The 12,046-nt window shown below is 45.8% G+C and overlaps 1 protein-coding gene across 4 annotated transcripts in view; it reads left to right on the top strand.

Moving 5' to 3' along the window:
- Nucleotides 1–12,046, top strand: part of RORA (RAR related orphan receptor A) — a 697,355-nt gene that overhangs the window by 358,663 nt on the left and 326,646 nt on the right. The gene's annotated exons all lie outside the window — the stretch shown is intronic.

Here is a 12,046-nt window from a genome sequence, read left to right as displayed (position 1 = left end):
GAGTACCTCGTGACAAACACATCAGATGAGGTCTCTGCCCACAGGGAACTCACATTCTATTCAGGAGATACAGAAAATAAAGAAAATTGTGTCTGATAGCAGTAAATAATATGAAAAGAATAACCTAGAAGGATGGAATAGAAGAACTAAGGGTTGGGTAGTACTGAGTCTCAGATTGAGAGGTGTATTAGTTTCCTTTTGTTGCTATAACAAATTACGACAGTGCTTTGGGCTTAAAACAATACAGATTTTTTTATCTTACAGTTTGGGGGGTCATAAGTCTAAAGTGGGTTGACAGGTCTGTGTTCCTCCTGGAGCTCTCGGGAAGAATCCCTGTCTTGCCTTTTCAAACTTCTGCAGACTGCCTGTATTCCTTGGCACTTGTCCCTGCATCTCTGCGACCTCTGCTTGTGTCCTCACATCTCCTTCTGCGACTCTGATTCTCTTCCATCCTTCTTTTTCCTTATATGGACCCCTGTGATGATATTTGGCCTGCCTGGATAATCCAGGATAATCTCCTCATCTCAAAATCCTCCATGTAATCATATCTGGAAAGTCCCTTTTGCCATGTAAGCTAGCATAATGACAGGTCCTTGGCATTAGGATGTGGACGTCTTTGGGGAACTGTCATTGCATCTCTCACAGGAAGGTGGGGAAGAGCTCTCTGAGGAGGTAGCATTGGAGATAAGACCCCAATGATAAAAACACATGAGGAAAAAGGAGTTCAGATAAAACCACCAGCCTGCAAAACCCCTGAGCCTGGGGCAAGCCCAGAGTTTCTGAAGAAGATGCCCACCTGACGGAGGTCAGCAGCCAGAGGAAGGCTCAGGAGTGGGCAGGGACCAGGCACTGCAGCATCATGGGGCCAGGGTGGGAGCATGGACCATTGTGAGTGCAATGGGCACTGGCAGAGGGCTTGAGAGTTGTGTTTGCCACTGGGATGATCTGTACTTTAATGGAAATGACTTTCTCTGGTAATCATCTAAAGGAGTAGAAATATAATGTGAGCTGCATTTCTAATTTTAAATGTTCTCACGGCCATATTTTAAAAAGTGAAAAGAAACGGAGCAAGTTAATCTTAATGGAAGATTTAATCACACCAGTACACCCCAAGTACTATCATTTTGGCTGATATTCAATATAAAAACATATTAATGCAACATTTTTTCATTTTTTAAATTATATTTTATTGATTATGCTATTATAATTATCTTGATTTTTTCCCCCTTTGCACTGCTCCACCTGTCACCCCCAACTCCCTTAGGCAGTACATCCACCATTGTTCATGTCTATGGGTCATGCATGTAAGTTCTTTGGCTTCTCCATTTCCTCTACTGTACTTTATATCCCCATGGCTATTCTGTAACTACCTATTTGTACTTCTTAATCCCCTCACCTCCTCACCCATTCCCTCACACCACCCTCCCATCTGGCAACCATCAAAACATTCTCTGTATCCATGATCCTATCTCTGTTCTTGTTTGCTTAGTTTATTTTTTACATTCAATTATTGACAGATATGTATTTTTGCCATTTTATTGTTTATGGTTTTCATCTTCTTTTTCTTAAATAAGTCCTTTTAACATTTCATGTAATAATGATTTGGTGATGGTGAATTCCTTTAGTTTTTTTCTTGTCTGGCACGCTTTTTATCTGCCTTTTGATTCTAAATAATAACTTCACTGTGTAGAGCAATCTTGGCTGTAGGTCTCTGCTTTTGAAGACTTTGAATATTTCTTGCCAATCCTTCTAGACTGCAAAGTTTCTTTTGAAAAATCAGCTGACAGCCTTATGGGAACTCCCCTGTAGGTAACTAAGTTCTCTTGATGCTTTCAGATTCTCTGTTTATCTTTAATCTTTGGCATTTTAATTATGATGTCTCTTGGAGTGGACCTCTTTGCATCCATTTTGTTTGGGACTCTCTGTGCTTCCTGGACTTGTATATCTCTTTCCTTCACCAAATTAGGGAAGTTTTCTTTCATTATTTTTTCAAATAGATTTCCCATTTCCTCCTCTTTCTCTTCTTCTGGCACCCCTATAATGCAAATGTTGCACCTCTTGAAGTTGTCCCAGATGCTGCTTATACTATCCTCATTTTTTGGATTCTTTTTTTCTTCCTGTTGTGATTGGTGGTTTTTTGCTTCCTTATGTTCCGAATTATTGATTTGATTCTCAGCTTCATCCACTCTACTGTGGTTTCCCTGTAAATTATTCTTTATTTCCATTAGTGTATCCTTTGTTTCTGACTGAATCTTTTTTTATGATGCTGAGGTCTTCACTAAGTTCCTTAAGCATCCTTATAACCAGTGTTTTGAACTCTGCACATAAGAGATTGTTTATCTCCATTTTGTTTAGTTTTCTTTCAGGGGTTTTGATCTATTCTTTCATTTGGGCCATGTTTCTTTCTCTCCTTGTTTTGGCAGCCTCCCTGTGTTTGTTTGCGTGTGTTAGGTAGAGCAGCTTTGACTTCATGTCTAGGTAGTGTGGCCTAATGTAGTAGGTATCTTAGAGGGTCCAGTGGCACAGCCTCCCCTTTCACCCAAGCTAGATATTCGCGGTGTGCCATATGTGTGGGCTACATACACCCTCTTCTTGTAGTTGAGCCCTGGGTGCTGTTGGCAGATCAACGTAAGGGGTTTGTCCAGGTCAGTCATCTGCAAGGATTGGCTGTGACCACTTACCACCAACTTCTGCCCTCTGTGGAGGATCAGCTGTGCTGGGGCAGGGTAGTGATGCTACAAAGTTGTCTGTAGCTGCCCACTGTGTGTGCAGGCCCTGAGGTTTCCAAGGTGGTGCAGGCCAAGGTCAGACCCCACCTGTGTTCTGTCCAGGGCCACCCTACCTGAGCTATAAAGCAATCTGAGATGGCTGCTCCTTGTGCTGGGCTTGGAGATTCCCAAGCAAAGCCAAGCTGTGAATCTAGGTTTGATGGTGCTAGGGCTGGGCCTGGGGCTCACTGATACTGGCTGTTGCTTGTTTGAGAGGATTTGGAAAGTTGTGCAGCATGAGCCAGGACTAGCCATTCACAAGGGAAAGCAGCTTGGGTGGGCCTGTAAGTTGGGTGGGGCAGAGACTCTGGGGATCTCCAAGGTGGGTCAAACAGTGTCAGCCAATTGATGGAGTGTCAGATATGGCACCAGTTTACCAGCTCTGTGGGGGGAGGGTTTAGAAAAGGGACAATGACCTCTGCTCACCTTGATGCCAGATACTTCAGTTTCTCCCAGTATGCCACTGGTGCCTTTTAAGCTGCTACACTGGTGCTGGAGCTCAGAGGGAGTGAATGTGAATAGGTGAGTCTATGTGGGGGTTCTTTAAGAGGAACTGCTTAGGGCTCCAGAAGTTTCTTCCACCAACTCAACCCCTGATGATTTTTGCAGTCAGAAGTTGTAGGGATTTATCCTCCTGGCATTGGACCCCTGGGCTGGTGGGCATGGTGTGGAGCTGGCACTCCTCACTCCTGGGATATCCCTCCTGAATTTTTATCCACCAGATGTGGGTGAGGGACCAGCCCATTTCCTGTCTGTGCCCCTCCTACCAGTTTGGATGGATGTGGTTTCTTTAATTCACTGTTGTCAGACTTCCATTCAACTCAATTTCTGATGATTCTGATTGACAGCTATTCTATATTTTAGTTGTAATTTGATGTGATTGTGTGAAGATGTGAGTCATGTGTGCCTACACCACCATCGTGACTAGAAGTCTACTGCAACATTTTACAACCTTTCTTTATGGGTTACTACATCTTCAACATCTGCTGTATGCTTTATGCTTAAAGCACATCTCAGTTGGGACTAGCCATATTTCAAATGCTCAGTCACCACCTGTGATGACCATTTTGGGCAGTGCTTGTCCAGACACAGTCCTCAGAGTCCTGTGCAACATCTACTGAGGCTGTGTTTGAAAAGCAGTGGACAGTGGGATGTCTCAGAGAATGTGTGGCACATGTCACTCCCACTAGCTGTCCCCAACATCAGATGCACTGAGTAGGCCACAGGAAGCAAAGGAAGGAATAGCATATTCTAGAACACAATGTACTGCTTGGTGGGGCTAGTGGGGGCCCTAGACCCTGAGTGGACTCTTGCCTGGCTGGAGCCTCTAAGGAACGCCTGTCTCTATCCATTTGATTGGTCTTTAAGTTCACCTCTGTGTCCACCCCTCACAACTTTAATCTCCAGAGGGAGTTTTAGCTGAAGCTAGACTTTTCTCATTTCTTAATAGACAGGGCCATTTATTCAACTCATTATACCAATATTACTGAAAAGAAGGGCAGAGGTCAAGAACAGGAAAAATTCAATGAAGCAATGAGAGGCTATTGGTTGCCAGGGAAAGAACTATACCCTGGGCATTTCCAAGCTATTCCTATTCTCTCTTGTGCTCTTGTAGTGACCCCAATGTTAGTCACAAAAGTCTAGCCCCAAAAGCTTAGGACCAATAGAATATCATGTATATCCATTTGGGTTATTTTTTACAATGATGTTAAATTAAAAGGGTTTATGAAACAGAAAATAAAGATCTGAATTAAACATGTAGGTCATAGTGGTTTGCATAAAGGCCAGCTTATGAAAAGCATATTTAATACTACACAAGACAATAAAAATAATAGCAGAATATATTAGAATATCCTATTTAGGGCCAGCAGTCTCCATAGCACACTCAGCTTTCAGGAGAAGGGTTGGTGCCAAGTTCCTTTCTGATGATGTTTCAATGGGCTGACATCTCGACCCTGACATCTGGGCTGTGGGTACCAGCAGCACTATCAATAGGCAATTTGGTCATTTTGACATGTAGTGACAAAAACTGTAACATGCAAGGACAAAAGTGCCTTTAGTGAGTGCACTGGGGCTTTAGATCATCAGTCAGATTACCTGTAGCTCTAATTAGTGTGCCTGCAACCTGGAGCCATCTCTGTCTGTATTCCAAAAAGTGGTGGAATATTTTTCTTTTTAACACATTAGCACAAGTCTTTCTAGGATGAGTTTTCCAAAATCATAAGGACATGATAGTGTGGAGTAGAAGCAACTATGGCACAGAAACCTGTTGTCTTGAAAATCAGCAGCTACCTTTTCAATCCCCTAATTAGCAAATATTTATCCAATTCCTGTGAAGTGCTACACTCTGGGGGGACTCAAGAATCATGGCACCCTACCTTCCAGAGACTTAAGACCTGGTTGGAAAAAAATAAGTATGCCACAGGTGGCAAACACAAGGCCTGCGGCCTGAATCTGGCCCTCCACCTTGTTTTATCTGGCCTGGCACCTTGTTTTTACCCAGTGGCAGTGCTGAGCTCTTTGCCCCATTTAAGGAGTAGTTACATTTATACAGTCCTAAAATTATATTCGGCCCTTTGAAGGCAACCGTGAGGCTGATGTGGCCCTCAGTGAAAATGAGTTTGACACCCCTGCTTGTGCAATGCAAAATAACAGCACATAGTGTCACTGTGGTACACCAGGTCAGGCTCTGGCCTGGGATCCATAGATCTGAGTTCTGCCTCTAACTCATCCACTTACGAGTGCTGCTGCCTTCAGTCTAGTCATTTTCTGTCTGCGGCAAGAACTACTGGAGCACCCAAGACTCATTTCCTTGGGACAAGTCACCTTACCTCTCTTGACCTCAGGATCCTCTTCTAGAAATTGAGAGGTTTTGAATGGATTATGATAGCAGTGATGATAATAATCACTCCATATAGTGAGGTCCCACTTTATGCTCATGATTGTGCTATGTCCTTCATATGAATTAACTCATACATTTCTAAGCAAACTTACCCAGGAGGTGGATTCTGTTAGTCCCAGTTTATAGCCAATAAAGCTGATATTTGGGTTAAGAAACTCAACCAAAAATCTAAGAGCATTGACTAATGCAGAACTGTGATTCATTCACAACTTTTTGAGCCTGTGAAGCTTGGGATCTTAATGCCCTATAGCCCATCCCAGCTGTCACATCCTATAGTTCTAGGGACCTTAAAGGATCACGGGAAGATTGCTTGGGGGACTGAAAAGGGGATGAGTGATGGAGCAAACCACGTTGCAGTAAAACTTGGGCCAGGCATGAGCAGAGCATCAGAAAGGAGAAACACCCTCCTGGGTGGCTCAGAGAATTCAGACCTAACTATATCAGAGCAGCCTGACACTGGAACTCAGGGTCTCCTTCTGGGATGTACGAATCACACGATGCTGGGATCCCAGTTTGCGGTGGTGTAGCACGCTGGTCATTCAGCAAGTGAGTCACACAGCAGGTGGAGTCCCTGGAGAAGGATTTCAGGCAGCTGCATGACAACAAGTCTCACCTTTTCAACCTTTTCGTTTCATAACAGTCTCAGTCACAGGTGGGGGAGCTGTGAATTTCACTTTAGCCAAATGTTTAGTGAGGACACACACACACACAGATTGGCACCCACAAAGTCTTCACTTTGAGATGAGGATGGGTTTGGTTTCCTTTGCTCACACAACTGGTACAGCCGGGGGACACTTTGGTTTAGATGGCTCGTTGGCCACAAACCGTTTCGTTATGTGTTGCCCAGTTACCTTGGCTTCCTGCACATTCTCTTGAGCAGATAGCTCATCTTCTTATCTCAGAGAATTGTTTCCCGAAGTGTAGCCCCAGAGTCTAGAGCTTTGATACCATCGAGGCAAGAAGGCATTAAACCACTGTTTTTGTAATTGTCTTAGTCGTACTTTTTCATGTCTGTTTCATGAAAAGATGATGTGGTTAGATGTAAGCTGGGCCTTGCTGAGGGTATCATCTATGCCTGGGGTTACCCACATCATCACTTGGCTTACCTCTGTTGCAGCATAGTGATCTTATCTTCTGTGCTGCACCTGCCATAGAGCACCCAGCTCCTTCGAGCTTCTGTGTGTGTGCGCACACACAAGTGTGCATTCAGGTACACGTGGAGGTTGGCCCGTGGCTTATAAAATGATACTTTACCCAATTCACCTATAATGAGGTCTTTGCTATATTCTTAAGGAAACAAACAAACAAACAAACAAAAACCTTCACTGGCTTTGCCACTTGGGAATTTAGAGCAAAGTTTTCCTTAAGCCAACACGTTTCTATTTAATTTAAGTTGGTCATTCTGTTGTTCCCACCATGTACCAGAAACTGACCTAGCTACTCAGGATACAAAGATGAATATGACTGAGCTACTGTCCTTGAGAGATTCTCAATATAGCCATAGAGAGAAAATGTTTAACAAATAGCTGGCATTCAATCCAGAGAGGGCCAAGGAGGGCTATCAATGGAGTTCTGAGGGAAGACAGATGAGGAGCAGGCACTAGGAGGGAAGGGCCAGGGGAGGCTATCAAAAGAAGCAGACATTTAAGCTCCCAACTCAAAGTCAAGTACAAGTTTGTCAGTTAGAGAGAGAAAAAAATACCCTCAGCAGAGGGAATAGCAAAAGAAATAATGAAGATGTGAGCTGCGGGCTATGTTTTGTGTGGTTTGAGCAGAGGAGGCATATGAGGTGAGGCTGTGGAAAGATGGGCTGGCCCAGCCAGGGAAGGACTTGGTGCATCGCCCAAGGATGCTTACCACTTAGTTTATGCTTTAAGATTTAAACTTACGAGTGCACCAGAGACCCCAAGAAAATCCAGAGGAGTCCTTTAGGGGTCAAAATGAAGAGCTTTGCCTTCTTTAGCCAGACAGAGCTGTGCTTGCAAGTCAGTTGGTGGTTCTGACTCAGCCAGTGAATTTCCTTTCACAAGTGACTTCACCCTCCTAGAACCTGGCTTGCCATGGTCATGGTATGAATCTTCAAAGTGTCCTTGACTCCTACAGACAACTTGAAAGACAAATGGGACTAACTGCTTTTATGTCTTTTATGTCCGGTGGCCCTTGGGAAGCCACTGAATACCTAACTGTCACCCCATCAAAAGAACAGTTTTGGCTTGTGTGGTCATAGCTGTGAGGTTGCGGGGCCAGGGGAAGTGCTGTAGGCCGGGGAGACTTTCAACTCCTGATCTTGTCTGGGCTCTGCCACATTCATGCCGAATGACCGTGATCAAGTAATTTCCCTCTAAGCTTCAATGATTTCATCTGTAAAATGAGACACTGGAGTCTATGGCTTCTAAGGGGCTTCTCCTGCCTTGTCCGAGTCTGCTTCACCCCTTTAATTTTGAGGAAGTCAGTGTGGTCTATGATGGAAGAGTCTGACCAAGAAGTATTTCATCTTAACAAGGGACTCTGGGGGTTTCTTTGCATGTGTTTGGTCAAGGAAATAAAATACCTGGTGAGGATGCCTCTTCCTCCATTTCCCTGCAGCAAGCCAGCAGGGGTCAGGGGTGTCAGAACCCAATTTCCTGCCTGCGTAGTCCTTGGATTTGGAAGTTTGGAGAACACGCCAGGGGATGGAGCCTCATGAGGGAGGCAGGCAGTATGAGAGAGAAGGAGGCAGATGCAGGATGCAGTTTACAACCTACGACTCAGAGGAGTACAACCAGCTCAGAGCTCTCTACCACCACTCTCCTCCAGTGAGGCGGTGGGCCTGCTCCCGCTGCCTGTCCACCCGAAGCTTCCCCGGCAGCACGTCGCTTTCCATCCTACTTTCGACTTTGAAGGCTGAGAATTTTTAACAAATATGCTGTAGGGCTCTTCTGCACCAGGTCCCATGTTGGGTTTTGGAGGTGATCTGTAGACCTGGAGCAGTCCGAGACTTGTACTGAGGGCAGGGGCCAGGAGCGTGCTGGCTGCGGCACAGAGCACCCGTTTAGGTAGACGGGGCAGTGGAGAGAGCTGGTCATGAGCACTGGTTTTGATATCATAAGACTTGGGTCCAAATGCTGGGCCTAGCTCTGACTTGCTGTACAGCCTTCTAGTTACTTCTCTCTGGGTCCCGTTTGCTCAAGTGTGAACTGCAAGTAATGGGACTTTGTAGGACTCTTATGAGGACAACTCAGGCAAAGTGCTTAACACTGTGCCCGACATGTAGTCAGTGTCCCATAAATGGTAGCTTAAAAAAAATCTATTCATGTCTAGAAAAGTAAGTTAGAACCAGAATATAGAGGCTCCTCTCTGCCAAGAAAGGAACTTGGACTTTCTCCTGCAGCCCATGGGCAACCAGGGAAGGTCCTCCCACAGGGAATGGCATTCAACAAACTGGTGTTTGCGGAGATCTCCCCCGGTCATCAATTTGGGACACATCAGAAGAAAGAAGGAATATTGATGAGGAGGCTCTGTCTCTGTTGAAGCAAAGTGTGTGAGGGCCTAGTGAGGTGGCAGAGGGAATAGAATGGAAAAGACAGATTCAAGAACTTTAAAAAGGAAGATGACTGAGGGGGGAGGATGGGCCCCCAGCTTGGGGACAGTACAGGAGAATGAAGGAGGAATCACGGATCTGTTTTCAGCTGTACCAGTGATGGTGTCAACCCAAATGGACACGTGAGAGGAGGAAGGACAGTGCTGTTCTCTGTCCTGCGGGGTGAGGGTGGCCTATAGTCCTAAGTCACTTGACCCAGGTCCTGACATCCCAAGGGTGGTATTTGGCACATTGATTGGTTTGTATGTTTGTGTCATGCTTTCTTCAAGGGTTTCACATCTGACAGAGTGTGTGGTTTACACTTTCCTCATAAGTAAACATGATCTGAAACACTAATAACCAAACAATAGCTAAAAAATACTGTAATAAGGAAGGGAGGACAGAATGAGGTATAAAATGACTGACAAACAGGGGTTGTTTAGTCCCAAAATATCCACTCTTGGCCTTAATTAAGATCCTATCATTCCTAATCCAAGCCCTTTCTGAGGGAAGAATCCCCACCCCCATAGGGACAGAAAAATCAGCTTCTTTGACCTCTTTTCTAACTTCCAGAAAAACACTGGGGTATTTCTCAATGGTATTTTAATCTTCCTTTTCTTTGTAATGGAAGAAGCAAAGGCAGGTACTTTCCTCTCCAGAATGAGTACAACTCCCAGGAAAGGATGAGAAGGAGGGAGAGAGAAAGCAAAAAAGAGCAACAGAAAGGGAGGGAGACAGAGACACCCATGGCCAGTCAGCGCTGCCAGGTGAGCCCGCTGGTCGGATGGCTGTGGCGGCTGCCGCACAGCCATCCAGATTGTGGCTTTGCTTCCTCTTTCTTTCTCTCTAGTAGCACAGAATCACTCAGCCCTAGATTTCTCGGGGTTTCAGAACCCAAGAGGTGTGCGAGGGCACCTGACAAGGCCTGAGGCCCACGAGAGAGTCCAGAGCCACCGCAGGATGTGTGGAGTCTCTCTGGGCAAGTGTTCTTTCTGCAGACGGGGTCAGCTGCTGGGTGGCATGGGGAGAGGACAAGAAAAAGTTGTTTCCTGCAGGTCGCTGCTGAAAATGCGAACAGGGAGGCATGCAACGTTTGGTAAGTGCAGTGAACGTTTTTACTTTCAATGCCTAAATTTCTCTGCCTTCCGTAAGGTATTATTGTCGAGGAAGAAGGTGCTATTATCGCCACCCTCCCTCCCCTGTGGTGTGACAGCGCAGAGATAGTGATCACTACACCCAGCTCAGAGTTGCTTTTTTGGGGTAACTGCTTTCAAAAACCCATCCATGGGTCAGCCTCAAGGGCAGCTACCACATTGCTGACAGGAAGGTTGCTTTGTCAGGCAGGCTGTGGGCCATAGATGCAGGCTCTGGGAGATGTTGAGAGCATTCCCACCAGAATGTAGGCCCACCCAATTACTGGGATGCGAAGGAGGGGGTGGGTGAGAAGTTGTTCTGGTCAATTCTGAGCAGCTTCTCTTCTTTCCTGTGTGGTCTGGCAATGGCTGGACCCATGCAGGGACCCTTTCTGGAGAGGACAGGCAGCTTGGTGAACATCTAGGTCCATGATCCTCTTTCCAATGGGGACCCTGAGGCTCACAGTATTGATCTAACTTCCAAGGTGGAGCCACTGCTGCTTAGAACTGGAACAAGATTCAAGGTTGCAGGGTTCCGAATCCAGTGCTCAGAGACTTCTAGGTTAAGTGCAAAGAACTTGGCAACATGAGGCACCAGTCGGCCAGGCCCAGGCCATTCTGCCTTTCTCCTTGGATAGCACTCCCTGAACCAAATTTAGCCTAAGGACCTGGGGGATTTTGTCTTCATCCAGCCCATGCTGAGCCATACAACCCCCACACCCACCCACCCACCCCACACAGAGATGCTGCAGAGCCCTCTTGGAGAGCTGCCAAAAACATTTGGACAGGAGGAAAATACATTTGGAGCCATTGAGTCACATAAACAATAACCCCTCTTTCCCATCATGAGTGGGTTCTCCTAGACTAGAATGGACTGTCCCAGAATAGCGCTGCAAAAGGAAACCAAGGTCCCATGTTAGGCAGCTGTTGCCAACACCAGTCACCCTGGAAGCAGTCCAATAGGTGCTGCAGACCCAGGTCCCCCTCTTCCCACTGGGAGCCATCTCAAGGTCAAGGTCAGCTCAATACATTGAGCCCCTTTCCCATGGTCACAGCTCATGTCCCTTGGATGGTCTCCCTGCGGGAAGGACTCTCCTGCCCAACCCTCCTTCAGCGTGTTCACCCCAACAGAACCCAACTGTTAGTTCATCTTCCAGCCTGGGTGTCCTCCTTCTCCATTTACTTTTTGAAGCATATAGACAAACAGCAGAAATATAGGCTCCTCAGTTGCCCACCTCCATATTAGACACCACTGGTGATACAAAGACATACATAGTCCATCCCTATATAGGATTTTTTTTTCTTCTTGTACTCCTAGTGCCTCTAAGGACAGGGCTTTTTTGTCTCGCAGCTTCCAGGGGGTGGGGAGGGGGGTCATTTACCTTGTATCCTACAGAGCTGTGCTCTTGCTGGTGCCAGTCTGATGGAATCCCATGAATGCTGCTCCCCAGAGATGTGAAGTCCCCGTACAGACCTGGGGTCTGGCCTGCCACATATGTCTTGTAGGTGTGTGATGATAAATACGATGGTTACTGTATGATCTCCAAATTCAGACTGATCTAGATCCAAATTTGGGCTCCACCATCTATCTATAAGCTGTGTGGCTTTGGCAAATTACTTAATCTCTCTGAGCTTCCAAGGAGATAATAATTATTTTTATGGTGGTTTGATAAGGTTAATGAAA

The sequence above is a fragment of the Desmodus rotundus genome, chromosome 7, assembly GCF_022682495.2.
Source record: "Desmodus rotundus isolate HL8 chromosome 7, HLdesRot8A.1, whole genome shotgun sequence".
Lineage (NCBI taxonomy): Eukaryota > Metazoa > Chordata > Mammalia > Chiroptera > Phyllostomidae > Desmodus > Desmodus rotundus.
This window is presented reverse-complemented; position numbering and strand designations above follow the sequence as displayed.